Below are 6,866 nucleotides of genomic sequence, written 5' to 3' on the forward strand. Positions count from 1 at the left end.
TGTTATTATTCAATGACTGAGGAATAAAAAGATGACATAATGCAGTTCTATGAACGTCCAAAAATTCATGAGGCTAGTAACATTATATGAGCTTGGAATATTGCATAAAGAAAAATTATGTCTAGGTAGACTGATAGATTAACATTTGATGGTGTGGACCTTATTTTATTTCTGTATTTATTCTAATTTAGACTGTTTCAAACAGTAACTTTCTTCTTATTTTCAACTTTAATACAACACATTCAGTGTTAAACTTGAATTCAATTGATCAAGTACCAGAAAATTTAGATTCTCTGATGTTATGCCTTAAATGCACTTAAAGTTATTACCTATTTCCTTAAAAATCACTGATAGAAAGCACATGTAAAAGAAAACACTTCCTATCACATCACCCTATTTCCTGAATAGTCTTCTCATTACCTATGATTGCTTTTTTAATCTAGTTGTCTATTTGGATATTATTTGTCTCTTCCTTAACCACATGGAATTTAGAGTTGGGGTATAAGTGTCTGGAAACTTCTGCCCCCAGTCCTGAGATGGAGGTGAAGTGAAAGATACATGCACTGGTTTCTGCTGTACACGGATCGCTTTCCTGAAATATCAATAAAGTGGGCAAATAGGAGGGAATTTAGCTTGATTCTCCTCATCTATGTCTGTCTCTCTGTCTTTCTGTCTCTCTCTCTCTCTCTCTCTCTCTCCCTCTCTCTCTCTCAATCTCTCTCTCTCTCTCTCTCTCTCTCACACACACACACACACACACACAAATACATGAAAGGGCAACATGTTTCCTTTAAACAAAGTATCAAATGCATACAACAGGTTTACATACACAGTATTTTTTAAGGATACCAAAAAGCTATAAGAAGAGAAATTTGTTTTCTTTTCCATCACTGAAAGGCTGGGGAATTGACTGACTGGTAACAAATGATCTGTTTGTAGACTCTGGGATCGATTCTTTGGAATAGCTACAAGCCTTTCACCTGAGTGTTTGAGTCGTTGTTAGAATTCCACATTCAGATTTAGTTTTCCTTTTTATTTCCAGTAAAACAGAGACCCACACCTTGAGACAAAAGAAATCAAGAAGGGGCACATCATCATTTCTGCAAACATTTGTTGAGAAGTCAGCGCGTGCCGGGCCTGGGCCGTGCACGCTATGTGCAGGCTTACCCGGTTGAGGAACTGGTGCGCACCGCCGGGAAGGGCCGGGGGAGTGCGCCCAGCTGAAATCCTCTATGGCCGTAGACTTCTCTACCATTCTGCATCCATCTGAAAATAACAGTAACAATGACCTTAAATGAGGCTTGCCATTTTTTAAATAAAGCAGAAATTTAAAGAGAGCCATGAAATTGAAATTTGCATGTAAGGCTCTGGTTTTCTTTCTTTCTGATGTTTTTGAAGGAAAAAATTGCAATTTATCAGTTTGCACCATAAATCTGCTATGCCCAGCTTCACTTGTTGGTTTCACTGCAAAGATTTATAGCACCCTTGTTTGCATTATCTGTATTTGTGACTGAATCTAAATCCTCCCAGCTAAGATTGCAATTCTAAATTGTATGAACACAGTTCCATCACTGTCAAAAGCTTTTCTAAGCCTTCGCAGTGTGATGCCACAAATTGCCAGACAGCCTGCTTCTAGAGTTTAAATAGATTACCTTCCTTCGAACTCTTATAACATCCAGTTAAACCGTGGTGCTATAGCAATGGAGCACAGACACAATCCTGATAGGACTAAAGTGCTATCAGTCACCTACATCCTACTAATCATCTAGGTATTTCCAAACATCTGGGATGTTAACACAATGTTAAGAATCTATCTGGACACTTTATTTATTTATTTTTTTAATTTTAGTACACCATTTATTTCCCCCGAAGGGGGTGCACCGTTTCTGGAAGTACTGCAATACCAGGTCGATGCATGGAGTGGATGGAGCAAGCTCCTATTCCATCTCCTAATTCCAAAAATCCATTTAATATATTGTCCTCGGATAGAGGACATATCAGATATTAAACTGATAAGAACAGATACTACACTTGATCTTAGCCAAAAGGCCGAGAAGCGATTATCTGGACACTTTAAAGCAAGGGTTCACAAACTATGGCCCATGGGCTAAATCTGGCCCACCACCTGTTTTTGTAAATAAAGTTTTATTGGAACACAGCCACACTCATTCTTTTATATCTTGCCTACGGTTTCTTTCCCATTACGACAGGAGAGCTAAGTAGTTGAAACAGAAACAGCAACATCCACAGTATTTACCGTCTCTTCCTTTAAAAACAAGTTTGGCAGTGCTGCTTAGCCTGAAATCGCTCTACTTTTTTGGATTTTGTTTTGTTTTGTTATTTCTCAATAACATGTTTAGGAAGGGGAAATTTCCCTCCCTATTCCCTTCTCTTGTTTTGGGGGCGCTTCGCCCCTCTGAACAAGTTCTCATGTCTCACAAACTAGAATCAGCACCTCTAGCTGTAAACCTGCCTACTTCGGAAAGAACCACGTCAAGAGTCATGTGATGATGGGATACGTGCCATTCTTGCTAAGCAGAGTATGAGGAAGATCAAAAGGAGCTGGAATAATTTTTCATCTCACAAATTTTCACCACGCTTTAGATGAGTCAGGCCACAAAGGGTTACAGGCAAGGTCTTGGAATCAGACCGGGGGTTTGAGCTCTGGATTTACCAATTAAGGGCTGTATGACTTGCCCCCTGCCTGCATCAGGCTGTTACATGGAGATGATAATGATAGTATCCATTTCGTGGCATTGTTAGGAGGATTAAATTTCATTAAAATGATGGCTTAATCTAGTGCTGGCACGTACTAAGTCCTCACATCCTGCCATCAGCAACTTAAGGGAATTGAAGAGGTTTAAGAAGGGAATGAACAAAGAAGGGACGAAAGATGGAATTAAAACGACCAGAAGAATGGGGGCATTTTCCTGCTTTACTGCCTTACACCTCCATTTCTGGAGTTAAGAAATAGCTTGCTATTTAGAGAGAGGAGCAAATCTTCAACATGAGGTGACTTCATACTCAAATTATTTCAAAACTTAAGGGTTTGCTCGTTAATTGTGCAAACGCAATTGGTGGAACCTACAGATGTCTTACGCTCAGGGCTCATTTCAAAGCTCACAGATCTGAATGAGATGTGAGCTCACCCTCAGTGCGTGTATACACATAAGCAATAGCTGATTTCATGAGCTCAGGAAGCATATTTACTTTCAGCAAGAAATGGGCTCTTGCTTGGAAAATTGGCCTGAAAACCCATCACTGCAGTGGATTCATTTTCATTTATTTCCCAACAGGTAATAGAGTTTATTTGGAGTATTGAGAGAGAGTGCCTCTCTGAGGCAGAGTATTGTCTCATTTACATGCAAATATTTTTATCTTCATCTTAGATAGAAATATAATCATGCTCTATAAGGCTTGTCATACACCCAGAATGTAATTACTGATGCGTCTGCACAGAATCAAGATATAAAGCTGAAACGGAAAAAAATTTGGCCTCACATAGTGTCAAACCCCTGATTGTTTTAGTAATTCCACTCATGTATTCATTCGCTTGTTCGTTGCCTTAACAAATATGTATTGGGCTCCTACTGTATGTTAGACACCTGTACAGGATACAAATACAGAGATGGAAAAAAACAAAACGTCACGTCCAACAAGGTTGCAACCTATAAGAGAGAGGCAAAGAGAAAGGATTCTTCCAGTTATGATGAAGGCAAATAAGGCATACGTACATTGGAAACCTGTGATTTCAGGGGAAAAAGGTTCTTCACATGAAGACTCAGTACCTAACTGAGTCTTAAAAAGAGGCAGATAAATGTGGAGGGCAAGCCAGGCAAGAAACAGCACGCAAGTCAAGCAGCGTGCAGACCACCAGTGTTTGGGGAAACTGAAAATGGCTCAATATTCCCCGTATGTACAGTGTTCGGTGGGAGAGGACAAGTATAGGACAGATGGGGGTGGAAGTGGGACAGGGTCCTGATCATGGAAGACTTTGTAAGCAAAACACTCCTGGTTTTGTCTGAAGGCAATCAAGCCCCTGCAGAATTTTGAGCTGTGAGGGGAGGGATCGGATTTTCACACTAGAAATGTCACTTTAGCAGCTTTATGAAGGGTGGTAAGGTAAGGCTAGGAGCAGGACAATCAGAAAGGGGCCTCTTATGACAGATGGGCAAGTGATGCCAAGGTCATGAACCACATGGGTGACCATGCGGCCTAAGAGGAGAACTATTTAGGAGGCAGGATCCGTGGAACACAGGGATTGACAAGTTGTGAGCTTTAAAGGAGAAACAGTGATCTGGGGTGATATCCTCATCTCTGGGGCAGAAGAGTTAAGAAAGTATCATTTATAAGATGAGAAATTGAGAAAAGATTCATGGAGGCAGCATGTAGAGGGTGAATTCTGTCTGGGATGCCATCGCTGTGAAATATCTAAACAGACATGCCTGATAGGCAAATAGAAATGAAAATCTGGAGCTCAGGAAAGAGGTCTGGACCAAAACTATTCACCTGGGACTCAGGGACCTTTAGGTGATATTTGAAGTTGTGATGATTAATTTTGTGTCAATCTGATTAGGCTAAGGCATATCAAGGAGCTGGTTGAACATTATTTCTGGGTGTGTCTGTGAGGGTGTCTCTGGAAGAGATTAGCATCCGAATTGGTAGACTGAGTGAAGAAGACCGTCTTCACCCAGGTCGTGGGTATCATCATCCAATTGCTCGAGGGCCTGTAGAGAATAAAAAGGCAGAAGAAGGGTGAATTCGCTCTCTGATTGAGCTGAGGTATCCATCTTCTTCTCTCTTTGGACATCAAGCACTCCTGGGTCAGGCCAGGGCTTACCCCATTGGGCCGCCTGTTCTCAGGTCTTCAGATGCAGACAGAGTAACACTACCGTCATTCCTCGTTCTCTAGCTTGCAGGCCGCGGGTCATGGAATCCTGGGCCTCCGTAACTGTGTGAGCCAATTCTTATAATAAGTCTTCTCATACTGTCTCTATATATCCTATTGGTTTTGTTTCATACCCTGACAAATACAGACGTTGCGGGTATAAATGAAAACACGCAAGGAAATGTAGCAGGAGGAGGAAAGAGGAACTAAAATGGAACCCTGAAATGCTTCAAAAAAACACAAATAAGATTGAAAATTGTGTGAAGGGTAGCATCTGGGAGATCATCACTGGATTCCTGCGGGAAGCTTAGAGCGGGAGGTGAATCCGAATGCAGAAGTGGGGAGTGGTTGCGGGATGGAGTAAGGAGAGCAAGAAGCTGGACGGTGAAGAGGACATTGAAGGGGACAAAGAATGAGCAGAGGGTTTTAGATGGAAGAGAAAAGGACAATGAAGAGTGAGGGGGGAAGGCTGGGAAAATCAAATAGCTATTTATTAGGTCAAGTTCTATGCATTTTGTTTAACTTTTTTTAAAAAAAAATAGATGAGCCTAATTGGAAAATAGACAATTTCATGGAAAAATTAATGGGTGATTCTACTTGATGTTAAGTAATCATATTGAGTATATCCTCACTTTCAACTGGAAGTTGTGCCTCCTCTAAGTACCGTTTTAAAGTTAGTTTTAGTGTGATGAAAATGAGAGTTGATTTGCCAAACAGAAGAAACATTTGAATGGTGGAGTCTGAGCTAAGAAGGAAGCAGATGTGTTCTTTCTGGATCTCATAAACACTTTTTATGTAACACAAGATTCATCATAACCTTGTCAGTGCATGAAGAACTTGCTTTTGAGTAATGGCTTGCCCTTTAGTGAAATGTGTTGCTCTCCGTACGTGGGGCTGCTCAGCTAACACTGGAGGCGAGGTCCTGAGTGCGCCGCTCGACAGACCACGGTACCTCTAAGAGCAAAGATTCTGGGGGAATCTGGCTTCTCAGCGGTGCTGCTGCTGCTGTTCCCACAAGCTCAGACTGGTCTCACTCCTGAAGCAGAGGTGCTGATGGTTCAGAGCCAGATAGAACCGTGGGTCCGGCTTCCCCAGTGTCAAGTCCTGGAGGGAAGTTGAGCCAGCCCTGGATGAGCTGTGGTAGGTGCTGAAGGACAAGGAGGACAACAGGGAAGAACGAGTGTGTGATTTCTAGAGATCAGGAAGAGGACAGAGGCTGTTGCAGAAGATAAGGGAGGATGAAGGATCAAGCAGAGCCCATTTCACTGTTCAGCACTTACCAGAAACCAATTCAGCTATTTTTCCTGGTACCAAATAAATACAAACCCCTAAGGCATAGTTCCTAGCCTAGAGGACAGAAACAGTTCACACCAGGAAAAACGTATTTAAAATTTTAAGTACCACTCCATTTATTTGCTCAGTGTATGATGAAATTCTATGCCCAACCTAATGAAAACAGATTTTCATATTAAATAAAGGACTATGTGTATTTTAAAATATCCTTTATGAACTTAATGTTTCTGTTAATACTTGTTTACAATATCTAATGACTTCTATTAGTCATTTCAAAAATAATTCACCGTAAGTCATGGAATCTGCTTTTATTTTAAACCAAGGTGAATAAATACTTTCTAGTAAAATCCCTTTCATATGTATGTTATTTATGGGAAATTCAATTAAGATTTAAAAGGATTCCTAAATTGCAACCTCCTTGATATTATAATTCACGGCAGTTATACATACACATATATACACATATTTTGTGTGTGTGTGTGTGTGTGTGTGTGTGTGTATATATATGTTTTACTGCAGGAGTGAAAAAAGGAAAATATCAACCCAAGTGAAGATTCTAGAAGATTCTACTTTGTTTCTTTTTAAGGCTGATTGAATTCAGTTGTTTTTTTTTTTTTTAATGAGATCAAGGATATGACAAGAATATGAAAAATCTTTAGATATTAAGACTGGGTTCCAAGTAATA

At 40.5% G+C, this 6,866-nt stretch overlaps 1 non-coding gene across 1 annotated transcript; it reads right to left on the minus strand.

Moving 5' to 3' along the window:
• Positions 1-1,870: 1,870 nt before the first annotated feature.
• Positions 1,871-2,061, minus strand: LOC121105959. The gene has a single exon (XR_005838696.1). It is a non-coding gene; the product is annotated as a U2 spliceosomal RNA (small nuclear RNA).
• Between the last annotated feature and the right edge of the window lie 4,805 nt (positions 2,062-6,866).

Source organism: Ursus maritimus, unplaced genomic scaffold (genome assembly GCF_017311325.1).
Source record: "Ursus maritimus isolate PB19 unplaced genomic scaffold, ASM1731132v1 scaffold_3, whole genome shotgun sequence".
NCBI lineage: Eukaryota > Metazoa > Chordata > Mammalia > Carnivora > Ursidae > Ursus > Ursus maritimus.